General features: G+C 44.8%; 1 protein-coding gene across 7 annotated transcripts in view; it reads right to left on the bottom strand.

Annotated features, from left to right (window-relative positions):
- SIPA1L2 (signal induced proliferation associated 1 like 2) overlaps nucleotides 1–1,711 on the bottom strand; it is a 181,115-nt gene extending 179,404 nt beyond the window's left edge. For 2 of the 7 annotated variants that reach the window (XM_045009787.1, XM_045009791.1), the window contains exon 1: nucleotides 1,647–1,705. The gene's annotated coding sequence lies outside the window, so the exon portion shown is untranslated. Of the gene's footprint in view, nucleotides 1–1,646 lie in introns of all 7 variants that reach the window. The other 5 variants (XM_045009786.1, XM_045009788.1, XM_045009789.1 and 2 more) reach the window with 5 other exon arrangements.
- Nucleotides 1,712–13,552: the final 11,841 nt, after the last annotated feature.

Genomic DNA, 13,552 nt, shown 5'->3' on the forward strand with positions numbered 1-13,552 from the left:
AAAGCGCGGTTTACATCAGCACTTGTCATCGACAAAACTTGTGTGTTTCGGGGGGGGGGGGGTTAACACCTGTGAACAACAAAAGTTTTGTCTTTCACTTGTCAGTGTAGACAAAGTTTAAGAGAAAACCCTGAGAAAGGCCTAGAGAGTTAGAAAATAGGCAGAAAACATGGCTGGATGACTTCTTGAAAGTAATTTTAAGACTGTTTGTAGCAGAACATTAAAACATCCCGGATCCCCAGGTTGCATTAAACATACTTGCTGTAGAGCCACAACTAGAAAGTGAGAAACAGCAGGATTCAACAAAAAAATATAACATAAGAGGATAGGGTACATGGCATATAGGTTGAGATTTGAACAAAACAAACTCCTTCCTTTTCAGACCTTAAGAAAACGCCTTTTATATAAAACTCTAGAATAACTTTAATCAGGGAATTAAGAGGCATAAAGTTTTAGCAACAGCACCACTGAGGTCCATTCATCAAACATGTCAGGAGAGTGCACACTTTCAGTTCCAGTTTCCAAAATCAAAACCCAGCCCCCACCACTTTTACCCCTTTTCACTGGTTTGGGTAGAAACACTCAGGCTTTGGCTACACTTACACTTCAAAGCGCTGCCGCGGCAGCGCTTTGAAGCGCTAAGTGTAGTCAAAGCGCCAGCGCTGGGAGAGAGCTCTCCCAGCGCTGTCCGTACTTCACCTCCCTGTGGGGAATAACGTACAGCGCTGGGAGCCGCGCTCCCAGCACTGGGGCTTTGACCACACTGGCGCTTTGCAGCGCCGCAATTTGCAGCGCTGGAAAGGGTGTGTTTTCACACCCTGCTGCAGCACTGCAAATCTGTAAGTGTAGCCAAGCCCTCAGGAGTTAGGATTTCCATCCAGAGCAGTGGGAAAAGGGGACTCATTCTTACCATGATACATTGCTTCTTAAAATATAGTATAATTCAGTGGTCCCCAACCTTTTTCGCCTGGCGAGCGCCAGACAACGAGCCACGGAGGACCATGGCAGCGGACAAGCATCCACCGAAATGCCACCGACAAGCGGCAACGTCAGTAGGCGTTGCTGCTGAAATGCCAAGTGGCAACATCAATAGGCATTGCTGCCGACAAGCAGCGTCATCCAGAGGCGTCGCCGCTGACGTGCTGCCGATTTTCTGGATGACGCTGCTTGTCGGCGGCATTTCGGCAGATGCTCGTCCGCTGGCCAGTACGTGGGTGCACTTAGACGCCCCGGTGGGTGCCATGGCGCCCGTGGGCACTGCGTTGGGGACCCCTGGTCTAATTTATATTTTGGTAGCCTTATGCTAGAATTTAAGCTTTTCTGGCTTTTAGCTGTATTTTAAGCAAACTGCTCTTTAGTGTCTTCACCGCCATGATTTGAATTATATATTTTGGTGTTTTTACTATGTACATCTATTAAATGCTTTTAAGACATGGAGTAGAAGAATGGACATAAAAAGTAGAATTATTATAATAGATTTCAACTTTAAAATGTTATGGTAGAAAAACGCTTAACTAAAAACTTCACTTTGTCAAGGACTATATCTACTCCATGCATGCCTGTGTCATACCTGCTTATTTTACTATTAGAGCTTTTTATTATTGTCTGCACTTCCAGTTAATATATCTTCAAGAAAGTTTGCTTACTTTATAATGCTTATTGCGTGATCATCAGATTTCAAAGCTACTAAGTCCACAATCTTTGCTGGTGATAATGTTGGCGGGTGCTATGGAGGATACAAAAGAGAGAGAATGAAAATCAAGTGATTAATCATAGACTGAAGTTATACAGTTGGCTGCTAGGAAAAATAAAAAAGACGACATGGTTTAACTTGTAAACTGAACATTGACAAACTCACTGATGAAGAATTACCACTACATTTCTAACCAGAATCACATTTAATATATTTTATGAGTCATGCCAAACTAAAGAAACCATACTCCATGTACTTTAAGCCACTATTTGGGGAAAATCTGACTATGGCTTTTTTTTTTTTTTTTTTTTGGTAGTGAAGGAGATTGTATTTCAAAGGTTGCCAGCTGGAAAGCAGGCCCTGCAAAGCAATTTGAAGCAATAAATAAGACATTTTCAAGGTGGTTTTACTATTACATAAAGTATTGAGACACTCATGCTCTACAAATGCCTAGTTTTTATTTAAAAAATGTACTTTCTACAGCTAATCAAGTTCTAAAAACACAAATGTAGTGGTTGGGGACAGATCCTGACAGGGGCTGAATCACCCAACAACTCCTTTGATTTCAACAGTTAACATGGGTTACTCAGTACATCTCTCAAAATCAGGGCTGAAATGATTACATGCATTTTGCTGCTAATTTCCCCTCAGAAAGCTAAACTTAATTTAACTTGCAATATCCCCAACACAATGGGCTGATCTCCGTAAAAGGCACTTTTCCTTCCTTTCATACAGAAAACATCCTGTAAACAATCTATTTCCACTCTGTTAACTGATTGCTTTTGTTTACTGGCAGGAACAGCAATAGCAAACTCGGCATGCAGCAGTGAGAGCTAGAAAGTTTTGTTTCATTTCCTACTGTGCAGGTGTTTTATACAAGGCATCTATTGTAATTCTTCAAGTTTCATTTCAGAGGGAACATGCTGCTTCTTTCCAAAGCACAGACCAAGAATAACAGAGCAACAGAATTAAGGAAACAGCAGTATGCTTCAGTGTGAAGCAAAACTGAAGTATACAGCCACCAAACCATACACAAGACCAACAAGTTTTCCTATTTTATTTGCCAACAGATACAAAAAGGGAGGAGAGAGAGAAAAGAAAATGGAGTAAAAAATATGAAATCACAAGACAAGTGCAGAACTTCACCATCTGATCGGTCACCTTTATTGCATCTCATTCTCAGACCCCAATATTTGTGTGCTCATTGCCTGTTTAGTTCCCAATCCTGCAACTGCCCCCAGCAGGTAAACTCCTGTGTAGTGTTGCCAACTTTCTATTCACACAAAACTGCACACACTTGCCCCGCCCCACCTCTGAGGCCCCACTTCTTCTCTGAGGCTCTGCCCCCGCTCACTCTATTCCCCCTGGCCCTGTCGCTCACTCTCCCCACCCTCACTCACTCATTTTCACCAGGCTGGGGAAGGGGGTTGGAGGGCGGGGGTGAAGGCTGCGGCGGGGGGTGTAAGCTCTGGTGTGGGGACAGGGACGATGGATTTGGGATGCAGAAGGGGGCTCCAAGCTGGGGCTGAGGGGTTCAGAGTGTTGGAGAGGGCTCTGGGCTGGGGCAGGTGGTTAGAGTGTGTGAGGGGGTGAGGGCTTCAGCTGGGGGTGCGGGCTCGGGGATAGGGCTGGGGATGAGGGGTTTGGGGTACAGGAGGGTGCTCTGGGCTGGGATCAAGGAGTTGGAGGGGGGAGGGGGGATCAGAGCTGGGGCAGGGGGTTGTGGCACAGGATGGGGTGCAGGCTCCAGGCGGCGCTTACCTCAAGCAGCTCCCGGAAGCTGCAGCATGTCCCCACTCTGACTCCTACACGGAGGCGCGGCCAGGTGGCTCTGCATGCTGCCTGGTCCACAGGTGCTGTCCCCGCAGCTCCCACTGGCCGCAGTTCCTGGCCAATGGGAGCTGCAGAGCCAGAGCTTGGGGCTTAGACAGCGTGCGGAACCCCCTGGCTGCCCCTATGCATAGAAGCCAGAGGGGTGATATGCTGCTGCTTCTGGGAGCTGCACAGAGCCCCACTGTGCTGCTGACTGGACCCGCCAGAGTCCTTTTGACCGAGCATTCCGGTTAAAAACTGGCACCTAGCAACTCTACTCCTGTGCCTATGCAGAGGCAGTTTCAGGACTACGGCCTGGTCTACACTAAAGTTAGGTCAACACAAGGTAGCTTACATTAACCTAATTATCAGTTTACACACTGCAGCCTTGTCCCGCTGATGTAAGTGCCCTACTACACCAACAAAGTAACTACACCTCCATGAGAGGCACAGCGCTTATGCTGGTGTAGTTACTTACATCGGCTGCTGTCATCAATTTCAAGACTGGCTGCCAACAGCTCCCTACTCCCAGCCTGGAGTCTGGATGGCTTCCCCTTCTCCCCAGCTCCAGGCTGGGAGGGGGAAGGCAAGAAGCTTGGGTGGCTGCTCCCCTCTCCCAGCTGGTAGCAGGGAGCCAAGAGCCCTGGGGAACGGGGTGGGGGAGCAGCTGGGCTTCTGGCAGGGAGCTGCACAGCACTGAGAGCCCTGGCTTTCAGCCTCCCCTCGCCCACCCGTCTTCAGCTGGTGGAAGCATTCCTGGTGAGAACACACATCACTGACAGAACAAGGATAGTGTGGACATCACAGTCACCCCAGTAATTACTGCGATGGCTGTAAGGTGACCTAACACTGGTTGACTTAGGGCTGTAGTGTAGATATGCCTGAAGGTTTCAAAGTATAAGCGCCTCAGGTCAGAAACAGTGTGTTTGTAAAGCACTTAGTTTTGGGTAAGATATAGACAATTAAGAATATTTAAGAATATCTTCCTTTCATTAATAAAATCAATGCATCTACATAGCATTAGGGGACCATGTATCTGATATAAAGCCAACATCCAGACGATACATGGTCACTAAATATCTTTGGCACTTTAGTACTTGTGTCAGTTCCCACATCCAGGCCAATAGGGTTGCCAACTGTCTAATCCCACAAACCCAAACACCCTTGCCCCATCCCTGCCCTGCCCCTTCCCCAAGGCCCCACTCCACCCCGTCCCTTCTCCAAGGCCCCACCCCACCTCCGTCGCTTGCCCTCCCTCACCCCCACTCACTTTCACTGGGCTGGGGCAGGGGGTTGGGATGTGGGAGGAGGTGCAGGCTGAGCCTGGGGCAGGGGATTGGAGTGTAGGAAGGGGTGAGGGTTCAAGCTCTGGAAGGGAGTTTGGGAGCAGGAGGGGGCTCAGGGCTGGGGCAGGGGGTTGGGGTGCTGGCTCTGGGAGGGAGTTTGGGTGTGGGAGGGGGCTCAGGGCTGGGATAGGGGTGCAGGAGGGGGTGCAGGCTCTGGCCAGGAGGTGCTTACCTCGGACAGCTCCCGGGCGGCAGCCCAGCAGGGCTAAGGCAGGCTGGCTCCCTGCATGCCCTGGCCCCGCGCCGCCCCCATTGGCCACAGTTCCAAGGCGGGGCAAGAGTGTTTGGGTTTGTGTGATTAGACTGTTGGCAACCCTACAGGCCAAATTCCAAGTTAAACACGGTATAACTAAAACCCACCTTGGAATTTCCATTTAGAGATTTCTCTTGGTGTTCCACCACTAAAATGAATATATGAATAACCTTACCCATCCACCCACCCAAATCCTATGATGTGCTAACGTTAGTTGGTCTGAGGATGCTAGTCACTTCATGTAACCTTTTATCATGATGTAAGATCATTATCAGGGCCTTGCAATTCTCTATTGCCCAGCATCAGAGGGAAAAAAAAATCACTTCTACACGTTTGTAATAAGGCACGTGCAACTAAAATAAGTTATTCTGTAATACGTTTACCTCTGTTTAAAAAGATCTTGAACATTACAAAATCTTAATTAAAGCATTTTTCATTTAACAAAATTCAAATTGTTTTTTAAAAATCTCTTCCCTGAATGACTGACAGTTTATTTGCTTATGTATATTTTTGAATTCTTAGTATTTGATTGTCTGTATTTCACTTTGCATGACCTCCGTGCACGTATTTGATTTACTGTACATACACTACAACAAACATGACATATGTGCATGATCTTTTACAAGAATCTCTTCATATCAACCTTTGAACTGCAACCTACGGCTATTTGTGCTTTAAATTTTCATCGAGTTACCATAAGACATACCATGCCCATTTTCCCCAGGGAAGCAATGCATTCATGCAAAGTTGAACTGACATATGATACATGATCAGTGACCTGGCCATGCAAATCATATCACTGAAGCCTGGCTACTTACAAAAGTAGTAAGAATTCGCTAATTGAAAGTGATTAGTTACATGCTGTACATGTAGCTGTACGTTAAAAACTGACAACCATTTAGTTTTTGTTTGCACAGTTAGTTGCTGAGTTGGGTTGTCTATAGAATCTGCCGAACGACCAATCATTTTTATGGGTCCTTTCTATGTTTTAGATAATGAAGTACACTTGGTAAATAGTGAGACTGACATAATATGTAGTGCACAATATATTGGTTAGTGAAACAACCTGGAGCAGACTGCTGTGTGGCTAAAGGGCAACCACTTTGTTGTTTCTTTCAATTAAACGTGTGTGCACTCAAGTGCAAAGTGCCTCTTACCCAAGGGGTAGTTTAAGCACATTTCGAATGTAGAATTTTTTTTTCCCGAAGTTGCATGGTTTTATTGTGCTGAATTTAATTATGGAAATACAAGTTAAACATTACTTTACCCTCTCCACTTCCTTCTTCAAATGGGAGAGGAATTGTTCCTCATATTGAATGCATCAGTTGGATGACAAAGAATCAATGGAAAAGATTTGCCCATCATTTCAACTTGGGTCTCCTTACCACCCACACAATAGGTAGCTAATAAAAAACTGTGATAATTTAGCTTCAAATTTCTTATCTTTCCTCTGGAATCCTCACCACTCAACTGGCACTGTTTAACAAACCACCACCTTCCCTATTATGGAAGTTCTCTTCATTCCCTCCTTCTTCCTCACATATGGATCATGTCCAGATCCTGTCACTTCTTCCTCCACAACATTTCTATGATCTATTTGTTTTGTCCACACAGCTAAAAACAAAAGTAATAAAGATGTGAGATGAGGGTCTGAAACCACTTCTTTTCTAGTGGATAGACCACTGGTCAGGGGCTCAGGAGACCTGGGTTCAATTCCTAGATTCTGATCTTCTTATGCACCTTGTACTAGTCTGTGTCTAAGATTACCATTTGTAAAATGAAGATAATATTGTGAAAATAAAAATAATGTTGTGAGGTGTTCTGGTGATAAAAACTGTAAATACCAAGACAGATGGAGAAGCAAACAAATTTTGTATCTAGGCTACCTAAAAAATCTCCATGCCTTCTTCCATTCAGCATTGTAGGCACAGCAAGCCTCTCCTAAATTGGTCCATAAGACCCTCTTATTAAAATCCCTCAAGACCCATAATTAGCCTGACACCTAAAAGAATTCATTTTATTTAAAAAACAAAAGAGTAACTTTACTCCAAGTTGTTCTCTTGTATTAGTAGGGTCAATCCTATTGTTGGTAACCCCTCTCTTCCTGCCCCCCTTCCAAACTGCTCCCTAATTGTCTTGCTACAACCTTTATGTAAAATACCAGTTTAAGAACCTTGGGGCCAGCATCATGCCTTTTTGTGTGTGTTGCAAGATGCTGCCCATACTCCTGGGTGCTGTAAAATAAACAAACTATTAAATTATAAATATTACCTATAAAGATTATCAAGAAGTCAGAGTTCCTTTTACTACATTAGCAGTTTCTTCAGTAATAATTTGCAGATGATACACAGATTGGGGTAGGGGTAAATAAGGAAGAGGACAGATCACTAACAGTGATCTAGATCTCCTGGTAAGATGGGCACAAGCAAACAATATGCATAAAGTCGTATCTAGGAACAAAGAATGTAGGCCATACTTACAGGGAAGCAGCAACTCTATAAAGGACTTGGGGGGTCGTGGTGGATAATTGACTAAACATGAGCTCCCACTGTGACCATAGGAGGCTAATGCAACCCATCAATATATAAATAGGAGACTATCAAGTTGGAGTAAGGAGGTTATATTACCTCTATATTTGGTACCAGTGTGACTACTAGTGGAATACTGTGTCCAGTCTAGTATCCACAATTCAAGAAAGATGCTGACGAATTGGAAAGGGTGTAGGATACAACCCCCAAGAATGATTAAAAGATTGGAAAACAGGTCATAGTGACTGTGCTCCTTAAGTCTACCTATTTAGCTTAACAAAGGGAAAGTTACGGAGTTTACAAGTACCTACATGGGGAGCAAACAAAAAAAAATCTGATAGAGGGCTCTTTGATCTAGCAGACAAAGGTATAAAATGATCCAACACAAATTCAGACTGGAAATAAGGTGTACATTTTTAACAAGTGAGGGAAATTAACCATTGGAAAAATTTACCAAAGGTTGAGGTGGATTCTCCAACACTGGCAATTATTAAATCAAGACTGGATGTTTTTCTAAAATATAGGCGGCCTTCAGGGGTTCTCAAACTATGGGTAGGGACCCCAAAGAGGGCCATGACCCCATTTTAATGGGATCGCCAGGGCTAGTGTTAGACTTGCTGGGGCCTGGAACCAAAGCCCGAGCCCCACTGCCCAGGGCCAGGGCCAGGGCCAAAGCCAAAGCCCAATGGCCTAAGCTCTGGGTGGCGAGGCTCAGGTTACAGGCCCCCCTCCTGGGGCTGAAGCCCTTGGGCTTCAGCTTTGGCCCCCACGGCCCGGGGCTCAGGTGGGCTCAGGCTTTGGTCCCAGCTCCTGGGGTTGTGTAGTGATTTTTGCTGTCAAAGGGGTGTTGCAGTGCAATGAAGTTTGAGAACGCCTGCTCTAGTTCAAACAAGAATTAATCCAGGGAAGTCCTATGACCTCTGTTATACAGGTGATCACATTGTGACCTAATGATCCCTTCTTTTAATCTAACAACAATATTTGGTTAATATTTATAGTTCTTTTATGTCTTCAAAGCAGTGTACAAACATTGGATATTTAGCCCTCACAATCACCTTAAGGCAGGGATGGACAAACTTTTTGGCCCGAGGGCCACATCTGGGTATGGAAATTGTATGGCGAGCCATGAATGCTCACAAAATTGGGGTTAGGGTGCAGGAGGGTGTGAGGGCTCCGGCTGGGAATGCAGACTCTAGGGTGGGGCTGAGGAATTGGGGGTGCAGGAGGGTACTCTGGGCTGGGACTGAGGGGTTCAGAGGGTGGGAGGAGGATCAGCGTTGGAGCAGGCTCCAGGCAGTGCTTACCTCAAGCAGCTCCCAGAAACAGCGACATGCCCCCACTCTGGCTCCTATGCAGAGGCGCAGCCAAGCGGCTCTGCGCGCTGCCCTGTGCGCAGGCAATGTCCCTGCAGCTCCCATTGGCTGTGGTTCCCGGCCAATGGGAGCTTGGAGGGTGTCGCTTGGGGTGGGGGCAACGTGTGGAGCCCCCTGGTTACTCCTACGCATAGGAGCCGGAGTGGGGACGTGCCGCTGCTTCCAGGAGCCATGCGGAGTGGGACAAGACCCCGATCCTGCTCCCCGGCTGGAGTGCCGGAGTGGGGCAAGCGCCAGACCTCACTTCCCAGCGGGAGCTTGAGGGCCAGATTAAAATGTCTGGAGGGCCGGATGTGGCCTCAGGGCCATAGTTTGACCACTTCTGCCTTAAGTAGTAGATAATTAGGTGATATGATCTCCATTTCACAGAACACCCCAAAAAGAACCCCAACCAAAAACAAGATTTCAAGGCCACACAGGAAGTCACCAGCAAAACTGGAATTAGAATGAAAAAGCTCCTAATTCCAAGTCTCTTGCACAGCTCACCAGACTAGATCCATGCTGCAGCCATTTCTATCACAATCCACTGCAAATGGAGGGACATACTCAAAAGCTGCCTTGCCAATAGGGAAGCGAAAGTGTTAAAGGACAGTTTTTTACTATAATGTTTTAAGTCACTTGTGCAGTCAGCCAGAGATTTTTTGCTAAATTCAGCTAACAGGTTCACTATGGATGAAGGTTATAATACACATAGAACTGGCCTACTTACTCAAAGTTTTCATAGAAGACAAGTAACAGACACTGTTCATCTATTAAAGTGTTGCTGGTATACAGAGTTTCATAATTTAATAAATAAAGCACAAGACTGGGAACCAGCGTTCTATTCGTAGCTCTACCATTACCTGTAGTTTGTAGTATAATGAATGGAAGTGGAAAAGAGTCAGACTTCAGGAGGGACTTTGTTCAGGAGAGCACTGGTGGGGGGGGGCGGGGGCGGGAAATCAGGCCCAGGTTGCTTGTACATAACATTCTGGAGCCTCATTATGCAACACAAGCCATTCAGCATAACTAATAAAAAAAGATAGCTTTCCTACAATTTACCAGCCTGCCACATCACTTATTCCTAAGGATGAAAAAGGTCCATTTGGAGCTGGAGCAGAAAACATTCAGGAAGCAGGGGCTGCAAAGAACCTGCAGACACAGTATTCCTGTGGCATTAAGGGATTCCTCTGCCAAGGCATAAATGACCATTTTCTGCATCTCTCTACATCCTTCCCAGCTCATGGCTGCTGATGCTCAGAGAGGAGCACATGAAGGAAAATCAGACCATCAAGGGCAATATTAGTGAAACTAAGATAATGTTTTCACCCCTCAGTCACAAGGCCGAGAAATACCAAACAGACTGAAGCACCACTGCAGGGAAACAAGACAGGGTCCCCATCTTCCACAATCTTACAAGCAGAGCAGTGGGAAACTTGCAGTGCTTCAAATATCAATTGCATGAAAAGAAAAAATAAAAGGATGTGAGGATGTGAAGGTGCTGATGCCGAAAAATGTTAATGACTGTCTTACAGATGGAACAGCAGATCTTGGGTAGAAGTTATTAAATGAGGCAGAAATCCTTGATGGTGTTCACAGTAAAGCAAGCAAGTGGAAAACTGTGATGCCAGTGGCAAAAAAGAGTAAGCAAGAGAAGAGGTGGTACCTGACAATTTCCAATTAAAAATACAGCAGTGCAGGCAGTTGGCACATTAAGCAAATGCTTAAAAACAGCAAGTTGACACCAAGAGAAAATATTTTTAGAACAGCTCATAAAGTCAATTCAGAAGTCAGCATATGAAGCAATAAAACAGCAGTAACTGTTTCCATGTTCCAGTTTAGTTTACTACTGTCTAGGTGTTATATTTTTGGAGGGGTGGACTATATTACTGAACACCAACTACATTTTTTCTCCTCTAGAAAAAATTCACTCTACAACACACGACACCTAACTAACTTATACCGACTTTCCATTAGAATTTGCTATGTGAGCCCTTCACCCAAACAGCTATCAGGTATTATGCACTAAACTAGTTACCTATACTTATATTTCTATGTATTTTTATAGAGAAAAACAGTACCATGTTATATAGTTGTACTATTACACAGTCAACACAAATAACCATTAATTGGAGCAGACAACAGTGGAGGAACGCACAACCTCCTCTGAACAGGACATAAGAGTACTTTGGCTCACATCAGTGTAACCTCATGAGGGCTGCCATGTTCAAACAATGATCGTGCAAAACTCATGACTATCCTTAATACTCTAAGTGACTATTATATTTCTAAAGAAAACAAAACACAAAAAAAAAGGAGTGGAGATTATGCCCAAGGAGTCTAGAGCAGAACAGTATTTAACACACCTAATTATAACAAATAATTTCCCCTGGTAATGTAGTTACATAATGTCCTCTTGGCAATACAAGAGCCCTAGACAAAACGTGGCCAAGGCTAGGTCAGGCCTTCTCTTAGGCATTTTTTTTTTAATTTAAAAAGACCAAGCAGTTAACCATGTCACGTTCTTAACAGACTAATGAAAAAGGAAAACCCGCCCCCCCCCCAACTCATCAAGAAAAGGAAACAAGTTATTTGCATGTCCTAAAATAAATATAAACTAAGCCCAACACTCATGATGCTGCAATCTAGTTATCTACACACAGAATAGTGTAAAAAACAGTCCTATAGAAAGAACATGGAGCCTGCTAATGAAATTTTCTAAGTATATGTTGAAGCTCTAGGGTATTTGAAAAAAATAAAATACAAAACCAGTATTTATATGGAAAATTATAAAATATTTAGGTGGTTGTGTAAATTAGTATTTAGCTAATGAACTGAAATGACTCAAACTGTAATAGGAAAAAGCAAGCAAAAATAATTAGCCTATTTAAAACAAAAGAATGTGTTTTTTTATTATAAGGTGAAAAGTACATTTCAATTCAAGCATACAAAAGACAATGCATCAGTGAGGGGAAAAGCTTTATTCCACTGATATGGATTCAAGTCTCAAGTCACTCATGCAATACAAGTGAAACCACAATTACTACTTGCATCATTCTAATGCATGACAGACACTTCCACTATCAAACCCCTGTTGTCCATGGATAGTAGGATGGTCATATGGGGTAAGTACCAATTCTTGTTTCCAGTTATTTTTAACTCCTTGCTGAGATTTAATAAGTTAAAATTGTTTCTTAATATTTTTCCATTTCAGTAATTGCTGAAGCTGCCACATAGAGGTTATGTGATTGTTGCTCAACAGGAGACTTGGTTAGTGGGACACTTTCTTCTACGATGCCATCCAAACTACAAAAAAGTTTGAGAATCCTTGCATGCCCACTGATTCTGACATCAGTCCATGTTGCTTTTCAACAGGATAAAATGTATGTATGGTAAAAGACAGTTACCTTTTCCGTAACTGGTGTTCTTCGAGATGTGTTGCTCATGTCCATTCCATATTAGGTGTGTATGCTCGCTACATGCACCGGTGCCAGAAGTTTTTCCCTCAGCAGTATTCGTAGGGGACCAGCTCTGGCACCTTCTGGAGTGGCACCTGCATGGCGCGGTGTAAGGGGCACCACCAGCTCCCCCACCACCACCCTCAGTTCCTTCTTGCCAGAAACTCCGACAGTGGGGAAGGAGGGTGGGTTGTGGAACAGTCATGAGCATCACATCTCGAAGAACACCAGTTACAGAAAAGGTAACTGTCTTTTCTTCTTCGAGGAATTGCTCATGTGTATTCCACATTAGGTGACTCCAAAGCTGTACCCTGAAGGTGGGTAGGAGTTCAAGGACATGGAGATTGAAACACAGCTCTGACAAGCCCAGCGTCATCTCTGGCCTGCTGAGTGATGGCATAACGAGCTGTAAACGTGTGAACACAGGACCACGTTGCAGCGCTACAGATGTCCTGGGTAAGGATGTATGCCAGGAAGGCCGCCAAAGATGCCTCCACTCTCATCGAGTAGGTTGACAATTGGCAGCAGCAGAATCCCCGCCAGGTCGTAACAGGTCCTTATGCATGAGGTAATCCAATTGGAAATCCTCTGCAAGGACACCGGGTGACCCTTCATCCTATCTGCTGTAGCAATGAAGAGTTAAGAGAAAGGCTTGGTACGTTCTAAGTAGAAAGCCAAGGCCCTCTGGATGTCCAGGGCGTGAAGATGCCTCTCCTCACTGGTCTTGTGTGGTTTGGGACAGAACACTGAGAGGAAGATGTCCTGGGGTTCATATGGAAGGTGGAGACCACCTTTGGCAGGAAGGCCAGGTAGGGCTGCAACTGAACCTTATCTTTGTAGAAGACCATGTACGGAGGTTCTGAGGTCAAGGCTTTAATTTCAAAGACCCATCTTGCTGACGTCACTGCCACCAAGAATGTGAACTTCCATGACAGATGGGAAATGGAACAGGAACCCAGCATCTCAAAGGGCAGGCCCGGTGAGCCTAGAGAGGACCAAGTTAAGATCCCACTGTGAGACAGGAGTCTGTACCTTCAGGAAGAGTCTCTCGAGCCCTCTCAAGAATCTGACCATCATGTCATGGGAAAACTCCGTCTGTCCTTGAATCGG

This window comes from Mauremys mutica, chromosome 3 (genome assembly GCF_020497125.1).
Source record: "Mauremys mutica isolate MM-2020 ecotype Southern chromosome 3, ASM2049712v1, whole genome shotgun sequence".
Classification (NCBI taxonomy): domain Eukaryota; kingdom Metazoa; phylum Chordata; order Testudines; family Geoemydidae; genus Mauremys; species Mauremys mutica.